At 43.4% G+C, this 14,335-nt stretch overlaps 1 pseudogene; it reads left to right on the top strand.

Annotated features, from left to right (window-relative positions):
* Positions 1 to 13,255: 13,255 nt before the first annotated feature.
* Positions 13,256 to 13,775, top strand: LOC138386700 (PRELI domain containing protein 3B pseudogene; annotated as a pseudogene).
* The last annotated feature ends 560 nt before the right edge of the window (positions 13,776 to 14,335 follow it).

The following is a 14,335-nucleotide window of genomic DNA, read 5'->3' as shown; positions in this document are numbered from 1 at the left end:
CATATGAGAACCAAGGTCCAGATTCGTGAAGAGCAGCATGGGTGTTTTGTCATTGTTGTTCATTTCTTTAGGAAGGATTTTGCCTACCTTGGAGAGTCTGAAGGTAAGCATTTTTCTCTCATACTTCTTTTTGACCCTAGTAACAGCTATTTTTTAAAAAAGTTAGCATATGTCCATTAACTCTGAGAAACTGCAGCAAAGAATCCAGGAAATTTCCATTGTTTAGACAACTGGCAAGAAAATAGCTTTCTCCCAGTAGCAGGCAACCATTTCAACCATGCTGCAATTAGATAGAAGGATAGAGAGCAAATTAGAGGAAGAGATTAGCATTTAATGGAACCCATTTTTTCCTGGTTTATTAGAAACCCTGGAGATCCAAATTTTGTTTTCCCCTCTTACAATGAAAAAGTGAATATTTCTCATGGTTTTATCTGCTTTGGTAATAAAAAACAAAAACAAAAACAAAAACACAACCACTAAAGTAGGATCCATGATACTCCAAAACCTGAAAGAGCAATTTGGGAGAAGCCTCTGCAGGGGAAGATTTCCAACCATCTTCCCAAGCTGCTCACCAAGGAGCAAATTAAATCCCTTTTAACACAAACTGCTTGGCAATAAATGTTTTGCCCAGATTTAAACCCATACCCAGAGTCCTCCTCTAGTCTCGAAGTCCGATCTATCATGCTGGATTCACACACACTCGCACTGTGGGTGCTTAGAGACTTGGAGGCACGGCATTCCAAGAAGGCCTGGGTGGGGGCCAAGTGCTATTGAACTCTTGGGGAGAGAGGGATGGGGGAGGGGGGCTCAATGACTGTGCTGAATTGTCTCCCCTGATATACTGCCCCTGGTGTCTGCGGGGGGCTGGTGACACAGAGACTTTAGGACCTGAGGGCAGGAGGCAGAGAGCAGCAGATGAGGGCAGGATTAACGTCAAGAGCATGGCCATCCTAAAAGGCGTGAAGCCCCTTTAGCCCCACAGCAATGTGACCCTCAGAGATAAAGAGATTATAACAAGTTCCAGGAGGAAAGAGAGATTGACTTTGTAGTAGGGTTGCCAGATTTAACACATAAAAACACAGGACTCTCAGTTAAATTTGAATTGTAGACAAACAACAATGTTTAGTGTAAGTATGTCCCAAGTATTACATGGGATATACTTATACTAAAACAGTTTTCATTGTGTATCTGAAATTCAAATTTAACTGAGAGTCCCACATTTTTTATTTGCTAAATCTAGCAATTCAAATTTAACTGGATGTCCTATTTCTTATGTGACAACCATACCTCGTAGGTCTCTAGCTCACCAGTTCCTCCAACTGTCCCACCCCACCCCTGCCGCTGATAGCCTCTTTCCCTTCCCTCTCTTCTGGCTCTCATCCTTCCTTGTTCTTCCCCATCGATACAAGAAATGATCTAACAACAGGTCCCAAATAACCGCAGCTCTTTCAGTACCAATATGTCCCCTAGCCTCCATTTGCATGTTCACTTTTTTGTTTTTGTTGAAAGTTGAAAGATGTTATTCCCTACTAAAATTACCCCAAGCAATGTGCAACTGGTGAGGAGAGATCTGTGCACAACCTGCTTTAATAATTCCAGTAGACTATTCTGATATGAGAACAGTTTGAGCTATTTTCACCAGGCCCTTCCTATCTGAGCATCTCCCTTAAGAAATTCAGTTCACAGCCTCCTGATCCAATTGTTGCTGCCTCAAGCCCGCTGCTGCTCAAGTTTTCATTTGGGGAGCAGGGAGAAATGGAAAAGACTGGGAGGAAGGATACAGAGGCAAAGCACGCAACGGAGTGCAGGGTACTATGTAGGATCTTTGTAAATTAGCTTATGTGTCAGAGTTTGCATGTGGGGTGATAATTAAGTGGTAGGTGGTATTGCAGAAAACTATCAATGTGGAGGCTGATGATAGATACTGACGATCCAAACAAATGGGAAGAGAAAAGTGAAATGGGTTTGGCTGTGTAGAGTAATACTAATTACAGTCATTTCGGTGAGTTTTCTACCATACGATGCCTAATTACCATATGGCACCATAATACTTATGTGTATCATTATATATGCTTTAAATTAGCTTTGTTACAAAGCGTAATTTGATTACAACAGTAGACTCAACATGTATCGAATGGAGCCTTCATAGTTTGTTACTTGTGCAGAATGGCTACCTGTTACATTTAAAAGGTTAGTGGGACCAGTCACAGAGACCAAGGCAACTGTGATGAGCAGCCTCCCACGTGGCTGGAGATGCTCCCCACTTCCTCGTGTTCGTGCTTTTGTGTAGTTTCCTCGCCTTCAAAGCCACCCCTCTGCACTCGGCTCTGTGCCACTCCGGCTGGAACTCTGCAAACCCAATTCCGGCTTTGTCAGCGGCTCCTCGCTAGGCTCTGCCGATAGGGGGCGCTAGAGGGAGGCCGCGGGGAGGAGGCAAGGGCTTGCTCCTTCCGTTTTGGTTTCAGTTTCTTATGTTTCTTTGAACCTCACCCGGCGACTTACCCCCGCAGCAGGAACAGCTCCTGTAGCGGTCACTGAGTCCAGTTTGCAGTTTCTTCGACACTTGTGGAACTGGCGTCATGGTGCCGCTTGGGACGCCAGCACCAGCTGAGTAGGGGTGGGTCTCAGCCCCCAGGACCCTCCTCTGAGTCTCTGAGTTTTAATAATTCCATCCTCTTGCTTTTGTTCCGTCAGCCCTGGTAGTAGTGGCTGCTACCTGCAGTTGCTACTTCCTTGACACGTTAGAGTTCCAGTTTGCCTTTAAGTTATCCAATTAACTGAAACAATTATAAACCTTTACAAAACAATTGCTTCTATTAAATCCTTTCTGTTAGAAAACAAACTGGTGTGATTTATCTCCTAATTGCACCCTCTAACATGGATGGGTTACTTACTCCTCTACCCCTGGCCTCCGGCCGGCTCAGTCCCAGCTTCCCGCCTTAACTCTCCAAAGACAGCTGCCCACCCTCCACTTGCACAACCTTACGAGTGAATGCGTCCTTAACTTGTGTGACCTAGGCTCCTGTCGTGCCTCACCCTAAGGAGAAATCCAGGGAAGTGTGGAGCAGGGACACCAGCCTCCTCATTCCGCGCGGAAACAGTGGAGAAAGAGGAGGAGGGAGGCCAGAGGACAGCTCCAGCATCACTGGTGCCGAATATGTCCAGTCTCAGCTGGGGCCACAGGGACAGCTGAGAGCCAGTGGCGATGAGGAGCAGCGCTGGCCACCCTGCCTGAGGACCATGGGGGCTATGGATCACCTGCTGCTTGCTGGCTTTACTTCCGTATGCTGCATCTCCACTGGTGATCCCAATACATACAGTCGTCCCTCGGTATCTGCAGAGGATTGGTTCCAGCACCGTCCTGTATACTCAAATCCGGGCATACTCAAGTCTTGCAGTCAGCCATGCGGAACCTGCAGATATGAAAATTCTCGTGTTTCCCATCAGGAGAGTACTGTATTTTCCATCGGGGTTAGGTTGCCGATGCGGAACCCGCCTGTGCAGAGGGCAGACTGTATTTTTTGAAAAGCATCTGCATATAAGTGAACCCACGCAGTTCAAACCTGTTTGTTCAAGGGTCAGCTATATATATACACACATAGATACATATACACACATATGTATGTGTATGAATTAAGGGGCTCACTTATAAAACAACTGCTTAGGAGGGGAGGCCAGAATATAAACTGAAGTTTAGATGTAAAACTCAGTATATCAGGCAGTGTCTAACCAGGAAAACAGAATCTACTTTAAGTATTTAGACAGATGAGGATTTAATGCAGTGAATTGCTTACACTGGCAATACAAGGGCAGAGTGTCCAAACAGGGCATGGGAAGGCCACCCAGAGAGTATCACCAGCAGGAAGCCACTACCCTCTCTAGGCCGGAAGGCAGAGGGAAGAAGTGGCGTGGCAGGGTGGGTTCTCCAGAAGCACACACTTAGACATAGACTGCAGTGCAACGTATTTATGGGGGTTCAATGCCCCCAACGTGGGACCACTCTGAAGGGTCATCCTCACTTCAGAACTCCTGAGGGTTGATGGGCACCCTCACTGAGACTGCACCACAGCCCTGCTCTCCTCTGCCTGATCTTGCTGCCTTCCTTCCCCACAGGCGCTGATCCTGAAAGCACCCTAATAACCTCCTAAACGCAGCTCCTCATCTTCCGGTCTTCTTCCTGGGAAGCCCAAGCTGTGGCACTCACATTAAGCTCCTTAACAAAGTTAACTTTTTGTTTCAGATCCTTTTGGCCTTTGGGGAATCTTTGTCCCTCCCTCCTCTCATGCCAGGGAGTGGGGAACCTTCTACCTGGCCTCCATTCAGGCATCCATTCATGCCTGCGAAGTTGTTCCCCCCAAAAATCAGCTGTCGCAGTCCTTTACATCATTTAGGTCTCTGCTCACATATCAGCCACCTGTGAACAATAGCTTTCTCTAGCACTGTACTCTATTTTTCCTTATAGCACTTTTCATCTGACCAATTATTTATAATTGTTTGTTGATTGTGTCTCTACCACTCTGCCCACTCAAGCAGGGAATATGGGCCGGGCGCGGTGGCTCACGCCTGTAATCCTAGCACTCTGGGAGGCCGAGGTGGGCGGATCATTTGAGCTCAGGAGTTCGAGACCAGCCTGAGCAAGAGCAAGACTCCGTCTCTACTAAAAAAATAGGAAGAAATTATATGGACAGCTAAAAATATATATAGAAAAAATTAGCCGGGCATGGTGGTGCATGCCTGTAGTCCCAGCTACTCGGGAGGCTGAGACAGGAGGATCGCTTGAGCTCAGGAGTTTGAGGTTGCTGTGAGCTAGGCTAACGCCATGGCACTCACTCTAGCCTGGGCAACAGAGTGAGACTCTGTCTCAAAAAAAAAAAAAAAAAAAGCAGGGAATATGATCTTGCTCATAGCTGTGTACACACAGTGCCAGTGTTTAGGACACAGTGTGAGTTCAATAAAATCGGCTAGTGAATTCATTCACTTACTAAGTGACAAGCCCTGTGCCAGACACTGATGATGGCTTTGGAAAGTTCCAGTCTAGTGGGGGAAATTAAACAAGCAGAAAAACAATTATAAGTGGCAAATGCTGTAATTGAGCATAGTTGTCAACCAATGTGAGCAACCTAGGATGCGTGGGCAAAGCTTCAGAGAGCAGATGATAAGGGATTGGCTCTCTAAGAAGCATCCCTGGAACGGGTAAACTGTAGCATGGTCTGGACAGGCAGGTGACAAGGGAGGTCTCTAGGACATCAGGATTAAAAGGATAATGAGACAGAGGAAGCCAGGCACACCTTAAGATCCAGCACTGCCCCTCTGAAAACTTGCTCCTCAGAACTCTAGCTGGTGTTAATGAGTGAAGATTCATGTACATGGGGCTGGGGCGGGGGGTGGGTGTCACTGCCACATTGTCTACAATACCAAAAAAGAAAAAAAAATGGCAAGCAACATTGACATTGATCAGGAGAAAAAGAGCTGAATAAATAAAGGAAATTCCATACCTTGGAGTATTGACACTATTAAAATGAGATCAGTCTATGTGCTGACATGTAAAGATATACATGATATATTAAGTGTGAAAGATTACAGAACTGTGTGAACATGTTGATACCCATTTTGTTCAAAGACATATGCATACGTGTGTGTTTATATAAGCATGGAAAATCATCTGGAAGGAAACTTAACTGCTCGACTGTTGACAGTGGGACTGTAGGATTGGAATGGACAACGGAAGCCTTTCACTTTTTGGTATGATTTGAGTTTGTTACAACTAACATGGATTAACTCTCAAATTAAAGAAGAAAAGAAAATCCAAGGGGCTTATGGTCACCAAGCATCAGGGACAAGCTGAAGGTCCATAATACCGTATAGATCAGGATAATTGATCTAAGCAGGTCACAATGGTTATGGCAAACAAGAGACCTGAGTCAAGGTGAGTTCATTCAGGACAAGGTCACTGGCAGGGCGGTAGAGAGGGACAGAAACATAGGTGGCCTGATTTCAGGAGAGGCACTGCTGACAGACCTTTGGCCTTACGGCTACTTCTCACAGGCCTTAGGAGTGTGCAGATAGTCAGAGCCACCTGCATGCATACTGTGACTGACGGGCACAGGAACAGCAGAGTTAAAATGAGGAGGACATTCTCATACGGCAGGCCAAAGTCTTCTAGCTTTCTCTAACCCAGCCCTTCCTTCATATATCCCTGGGGAAAGAGAAGATGTAGCATCTCTGCCTTTTCTCTCCAGCTCCATTCACCAAAAAGGTCTTTCTTCATTCCTTGCAAGATCTCTCAGAGCCTTCAGCAAGTTTTTTTTTTTTTTTTTTTTTGTATTCCATTGGAAATCTTCAAGAGGAGATGCCATATGCAGCAGTTGCCTGAAAGCATTTGACCACAGAGCACACCTTTGTTGCCATCAAGTTTTATTAATAATTATACAAACATTATGCCGATGCTTTCTCCTTGTAAAGAACTCCAGATTAACCTATTGGAAGGAAAGGCCACATGGAAGAAAAGAGGATGAGACTCCACATGGAGAGAGAAGCCATGTGGAGACAGTCTGAGGATGCCTGGCCAACACCCAACTCCAAGGCCTCAGTCTGGAGGGTGAGGCCTTCTTGGACACTCCAGCCCAGCCAAATACAGACACGCGTGAGTGAGATGGTGCTATATGGAGCAGAGACAAGCCGTCCCCACTGAGCTTTGCCTGAAGTCTTGACCCAGAGAACCATGAACAATCATAACTGGTTGTTGTTGTAAGCCACTAAGTTCTGGGGTGGCTTGTAACACAGCAATAGATAATTGACACATTCTCCATCCCATCCCCAATGTCAGTCTCCCCCTGCCCCAAGGAAATATTATCTTGAAGATTGTTTTTATCATTACTTTCCTTGTCTAAAATAGTTCTATCAGGTATGCGTGTATTTTTACACAATCCATTATATAATTGTAAGCTGCTTGTGAGTTTTATAAATATGGATTCATGCTACATGTACTGTAGGGAGAATAGAATTGTAGAATACTCAGTCAATGAACTATTATTACAGCAGTGAAAATGAATGTTGCTACACATAATACATGGATGGATGAAGCTTAGAGGCATAGTGTTGTATTGAAAACAGCAAGTTGCAGAATACTATAATATAGATCCTTCATCTTTTCTTATGATTATTGGCCACTTCCTCTTCTTTGAGTTTCTGGTTCATTTCCTCTGTACCATTTTCTTTTGGGTTGTCTTTTTCTTATTAATTTATTGGAATTCTTTATATATTTTAAGTGTCTGCCAGGAGAAAAGTTCTAGGAATTGCTTAAATCTTGAGAAACATTTTCAAGAACACAATTTAAAATTACCAAACAAAAGATATACCCTAAAAGGTGTTTAAACAAACAAAAAAAGAGAATTAACATAATGACAAATTACACAGGCTCTTTCATTTCTTGGCTGAAAATTTCAAGGGTCAGAGACTTGCCAGAGCTTTCGGCTGTATTGCCTGGTAAGAAGCCATTTACACAAATCCATAGTGCACAGAGGTACCTATTTCATATTTTCTTTACTACCAATAGAAAATGCATCATTTAACTTGAGATACAGCTCCCTTTAAACATTTCCTAGGATTGACCAATGACTTACAGTTCTTCCTAGCAGTGAATTTATATTACACTAAGGAAAAATAGGCTCCTATAACCTCTGAAGAGTCACATTTCTTTCACTTAGGTCACTTGATAGGGCCATCATAGATTCAGATAAGACATGTGGGACTCTGTTTAATATCTAGCAATTTTCTTGTGCCTCTTCACTTATTAAAAGAATGTATCCATTAGCAATCATTAGTATGTTCTGTCAAGATGGGGGCTAAATTATCCTCAATGGCTTAAGAAAAAATGCTTTTTCAAGAAAAATAGTGGCATTAATTGCCCAGTGGAATAGATATGGCTTTCTTTGCCATAACCTCTCCCTCCTCCCCCCAGGAGGAATCGGACACTGCTTACCTCTGTCAAAGATCCAGGCCATTTTCTCCCTACCCTATGAGTCAGCTCTGTCACTTCAGCCTGTGGCCTCTCGGGTGACAGGCCACTATCCACGGGGAATACATAAAGCGCCTCAGTCCGTCACAGTAAGGAGCCTCAGACTAATTCTTTTTGCTCTCTAATTCATCCCAAGGAGAGAAAGGAAGGAGATGCCTCACTTAGCAAACAATCTCATTTGAAAGGGCTGTGTTTTAGCAACAGGAAGCAGATCACATTAGAGAAATAATCACCCTCCCAGAGCTCCAAACTGAAACCCATCTCCTTTTTGACCTTTCATTTGAAACAGAGGCTCTCTGGAAAATGCACAAGGTTGGAGGGAGGGAGGTTGTCAGTATGTTGGTGGATGAAGGGTGTGGCTTTCATGATTAAAACAAGTTTTCTATGCAGCTTTTGAAATTAAAAACTTTGAAGTTTAATTAGCAAAAATCTTCCATCTCCTAAATAGGGGTATATCTCTAGGCATTGTCTGTCTCTTCCCCCTTCTCAGGTCGAGTGCATTCTCACAGGCATTAATAATTATGTCTGTAGCAGTTAAGATAACTTCATCTGAAAGTAATAAAATAGCAACTAATAGTGACTTAAATAACATAGACATTTAATAAGCGAATGTGCAAGACGGAGCCTGGAAGTAGGTAATTCCAAACTTGGTTCAGCAGCTCAACTTGCCACCTTGCTGCTTTGGCATCATCAGTGTGTCAGCCACATTCCAATCCCATGCTCCCCTGACAGGGTCACAAGGAAGGAAGAAGATGAGAGCAAATCAAACCCTCTCCCTTCCCAGAAGCCCTTCCGCCTCATTGGCCAGAACTGGATCACACTCTCGCCCCCTGACCAATCAAAGGGAAAGGAGTTACCGTATCTGGGTTTAGGCCAGTCATGGTTTATTCTCTCCACCTGTTCACAGCGCCATCCAAACACAGGTGGGATCCCCCCAGGAAGGGAGGAGGAACAGTTGTGGAGAAAGCAACCGCTCCCAGCGCCTGGGCTCCAGCCCTGACTGATCTCACCTCCCATTGCTTCTTTCCAGCTGCCCCCTAAGCAGCGCTACCTCATTGTTTTACTGTCACCTCAAACTCTGTCAGGGAACAGCTTCTTTTTCTTACCTCCTAATTCTGGCTCCCTTTTCTGCATTTCCTGATTTTTCCAAGGGCAGTTTCATCCACCCATGATGGAGGCTGCAAACCTTGAATCATATTGATGCCCTCTCCATCTGGACTTCCTTTTCCAGTTGGTCCCAGAGCTGCCGACCCTTTCTCTTCCTAACATCTCCCACTCTGGCTCATCACTTCCACTCTTCCGTCCACTCCTTCAAAATGCTGCAGTTGCACATGGACCATTTCCTCTAAAACAGGCCTCATCAGCACCATGCACTCTGCAACCAGGTTCACCTTAAAGCTCTCATCCCTCCGTCCTAGCCGCTCGTGCTAGGCTCCCATATGTCTTCAGAAAGAAAAAAATCCAAAAGTCTTCGTGTTTTAAGATTTTCTACAATATTATTTTTCAAAGAGGATTTCCCATTATCCTCTGCTCCAGCTGGTCTACTGATTGTTCCCTGAAATAAGCTTTATACATTCTCATCACAACACATGTGGTGCCCAAACCATTCCCCTGGACAAGAATACCTTTCTGCCTTCTCTCTCCCAGCTGAATCCTACCTGACCAACTCAGATTTCACTGCTAAAACCTACTCAAATGTTCTAGGCTATAGTGAGTGTTTTCTCTTCTGAAATCTTACATGCTTCTTGTCCTTCTGGAATTATAAGCCAATTTTTAAGAAGAAACTTTAGGATTAAATAATTAGGCAAGTGTAACTCTGCTATGGCCATATTACAAGTGCTTTGCAATGTGTCACAATAATATTTACACAGTAAATAATGATGTACCTATTGTAATATTGAGAAAAAATTTTAAAATATTCCATTAGTGTAATTATTCAACTTCAGAGAGTTCAGAGCCCTTCTAAAAGGTAGAGGTAGTAGGACTCTAAACCAGGGCTGCAACAGAGCCTTCAGGAGAGTAGCAGTAGATCTATACAATATGATGTCATCTGTCAATGGAGAGATCATTCATTTGTTCATTCATTTGTGGCCAGGAAATTGTAATTTTATTGCCTGACAACTGCCACCAGAATTCTTGGCAGTAGAAGTCTCTGTATTTAGAAAAATATCTTGACAAATTGGTTGGGGATAGAGAATGAGGTCCAGATAGAATTTGACTACATTATTTGTGTCAGGGTGTCATGCTCATATTTAGGCAAGTAGAGGTCTTATCTTCTTAACCATTTCTTCATTAAATTAAAAAAAAAAAAACCCAAGCCACTTAAAGAAAAATGGCAAAGTTATCAAGACAGAACCTTGTGTAGAAAAATAAGAAGACATGCAGAACTGTTTTCTGTTCAAATATTTTATAAAAAGAGTTGTAGGTCTTGGGCTTAGCTGTTAAGATTAGGCGAAGGGAGGGTCTGATATCAAGTTGCCCACTGGGCTTCTCTGAAAGAATTTGTCAAAGTACAGCTTTTTTTATATCTTGGCTGTGCCGCTAACGAGCTTTGTCAAAACTCTCCGAACTTGTTTCTTCATTTGGAAGATAGAAGAAGGGAAGACTGTACTACATCTAGGCCTGCTCTGTCTTTTATTTTCTATATGCACACACATGTTTATGTTTATATTTTGTAAGACTTATTTTATGATTCACATTTCTTTGGTGGAAATTTTCTATATAGGCAAGGATGCTTTTGGCTGCAAGTAACAGAAAACTCCATTTCCACTGGCTCACACCCTAACAGGGATTTATTGGTTCATTTAACTGAAAAAGTCCAGATGCTGGGTAGCCATCAGGTGTAGTTCCATCAGCCCCAAATCTGCCTCTCTCTGTGATTTGCTTGGCCCCTCCCTCTTCTGTGGGTTGGCAATGTCCTCAGGGCAAACAAAGTGACAGTAGCATTTCCTGGCCTCATAATCTGACCATAGCAACATCCACAGGAAAAGGGCCCATCTCTCCAGTAACACCACTCTTAAGAGTAGGAACCCTTTTACCATGAAGCTCTTATGAAACCTTCCATTTGATCTAATTGGTCAGAATTTGGTCACGTGCCCACTGCTGAACCAATCCCCTTGGCCTGAGAATGCCACCCACTGATTATCTAAGGTCTGGATTCCTAAACTAACCTCTGTGGCAAGGGAGTAGAATTATCCATAGACCAGCGCAGCCTCCACTGCAGCTGGAGGCAGGATCAGCTTCCCTAAACCTCAGCTCTGCGTAGGGGTAGAGGTACCCCTAAACAAAAGCCAGAGTGCTGTTAGAAACAGGCAGGAAGAAACGGATGCTGGGGAGGCTTTTCAAAGTTCATTCTATAGAATGAAAATTAGAGAACACACTCTTTCATCCCAGAGGCCACTAAACAGGATACAGCCACGTCTGATAACCAAAGGCTGTAATGTTCACAAAGTTAGCGTCTGCCAGATCTTTATCTAACAGAGTCCAAGAATTTCCACAAGGAAATGAGAAACATGTAAACACTTAGAGCTCTGTGGGTAACTGTACACCAGCATACCTGAAAACAATTGTTTCCACTCCATATGGGATACTAATCAGCCTAATTACATGGAAAGAAGAAAACTCAAGAACCAAAACTGTTCCAGGACAGGAGGACAACAAAAGAAGGTTAAAAATATACTTTCTTCAAAAGAAAAATAGGTAAAATGTTGGAAAGAATCAATCAGAAGTAAAAAGATCTTTAATTGCTATTTTTTCCAGCAGGGGAGCATAAAAGAAGTTGGAAAATATACATACTTTAGTTAGATAGAAAAATGGGTGTAATGTTGGAAAAGACCAATTAGACACTGAGCAGTTTTTAATTGTTATTTTTAATTGTCAATCATTAATATACATTTTCATTCTGCCACCAGGTTTACACTCAGAATTTACTTAATGTTTTAATAATGCCATGTTTATCAATTTTGTGGGAGTGGAGGGCATTTGTCAATCCCTCCTTGCTTGGGGCTCAAACTGACTTAGAAGTACAATCAATCTATTCTTCTAACAAATACCTATTGAGGGTCTCTGATGTGCCGGGCTGCCCCAGGCCCATGGCACAGCCATAGGTCAGCCAGCTGCCTTCCTTCTCTTCCAGAGGAAGAGGGCACTTCAAGAGCATCACCTAATGTCCTTAGGCTTACATCCCTAGGGACATTAGATCCTTCTTTTGAGCAGCCTTGGTCCTTCCTCTGATGTCAGCTCAGATGGATAACTGACTTACTGAGCTCCCATTACCAAGAATGAACTGTACAAAATGCTGTACACCAGAGCATACAGAGTATGAGAATACACATACAGAGTGGGAGAATCAGACAGAAATCATTGACATAGCTCTTGCTCCTGAGAACCTCACAACTTCTGTGGAGATAAAGCACCACCAAACTCTCTTTCCTTTCCTCCTTTATCTCCTTTCCTCCCTCCCCATACATCATTCTGTCCCCCACCCAGCCCTTTATTAAAAAAAAAATTTAAAAAGCACCACCAAGAAAGGAAGAAGAGCACCTACATATCAAAGTGTTGATGAACAGAGCCCCAAAGGGAGGCTCTGTATATCAAAGGAGTAAAACAGGCCAGGCGCGGTGGCTCACGCCTGTAATCCTAGCACTCTGGGAGGCCAAGGAGGGAGGATCGCTTGAGGTCAGGAGTTGGAGACCAGCCTCAGCAAGAGCAAGATAACCATTGCTACTAAAAATAGAAATATTAGCTGGACGTCTTGGCTTGGCCTGTAGTCCCAGCTATTCAGGAGGCTGAGGCAGGAGGATTGCTTGAGCCCAGGAGCTTGAGGTTGCAGTGAGCTATGATGGCACCACTGCACTGTACTCAGGGTGACAGGGTGAGACTCTGTCTCAAAAAAAAGGGAATAAAACCTGTCTTCCAATTCCCAGGTTAACATGGTATGTTACTGGAAGGAAGACTGGCATGAATGGAGAACAGTGGGAATGAATGAATAGGGTAAAGGCTAAATTGTGGAAGGCCCTGGAAGTCAGAGAGAATTAGACCTAGCCGACTAAGGAAAAGGGGAACAATTTACATGTTAAAAGCAGGGATGTGATATAAGTGCTTCCTTCCCACCCCCAAAAAGGCATGCCTTTTAAAGCAGCCAATGTGGTATAGTAGAAAGAGTAAAGCCTTCGGTGTCATATCAACCTGGGGTCGATTTAAGTTTCCCAGGAGAAACTGTTAGTTACATCGGCTGCAATGCAGAAATACCTAAACCCTATGAACCCGCGTGTGGTTGGAGTTGACGTGTTGGACAGACACATAGATCCCTCCGGAAAGCTGCACGGCCATAGACTTCTCAGCACAGAGTGGGGACTGCCTTCCATTGCAAAGTCTCTTATTGGTGCAGCAAGAACCAAAACATGTGCAAGAACATTCTTTAGTTGATCCCAGAAACAAAACAGTGGAACTTAAATTTACTAATATTTCATTTACAAATATGGTTTCAGTAGATAAGAGACTTACACATACAAACCACATCCTCAGGACCCCCAAAACTATTTTGACTCAAGAAGCCATAATCACTGTGAAAGGATTCAGCCTTAGCAGTTACCTTGAAGGGCTGACGGCAAGTATGATATCTTCAAATGCTCACGAAGGCCGAGAAGCAATGGAATGGGTAATACATAAATTAAATTCTGAGACTGAAGAACTGACGGCTTCGGCAAGAGGAAGCGTAAGGACTCTAATGGCGGCAGCAGCATTTGTAGAAAAATAATAATAAAAGTTGATAGACAGCGTTGGGTCCCCCAGGTCTCTCCAAGGTGGCAACATATTTATTTGTTATTTTAAAAATACAACTATATTTCAGGTAGAATTTTTTTTTTTTAAATAAGCTGATGTAAGGCTACGTGACTTTTGATCAAAACAGAGAGATACAGGGCTTCTAAATAAAAGGGAGCATCTGAAATTTGTGTTATTCGAAACGGCTTTCTATTTTTGAAGGTTCCAGTATTTATGTAAAAATTTAAGTCTTTTTAAAAGTACTTGGAAATTGGTATTGACATTGAATCTCCTTTAGGTAGAATTTTTTTTTTATTTCAGCATATTATGGGGGTACAAGTGTTTAGGTTACGTATATTGTCCTTGCCTCACCTGAGTCAGAGCTTCAAGCGTGTCCATCCCCCAGACGGTGTGTACTGTATCCATTAGGTGTGTATATACCCATCCCCTCCTCCCCCTCCCATCTGCCCGACATAAGGTAGAATTTTAAAGCTTTTCATGCATTGGAACTCTACCTGGAACTCTACCCAGAACAGAGCAGAGCCACCTCTTACA

Source organism: Eulemur rufifrons, chromosome 7 (genome assembly GCF_041146395.1).
Source record: "Eulemur rufifrons isolate Redbay chromosome 7, OSU_ERuf_1, whole genome shotgun sequence".
In the NCBI taxonomy this organism is placed as follows: domain Eukaryota; kingdom Metazoa; phylum Chordata; class Mammalia; order Primates; family Lemuridae; genus Eulemur; species Eulemur rufifrons.
The sequence above is the reverse complement of the archived record's forward strand: the minus strand, read 5'-3'. Positions and strand labels throughout refer to the sequence as shown.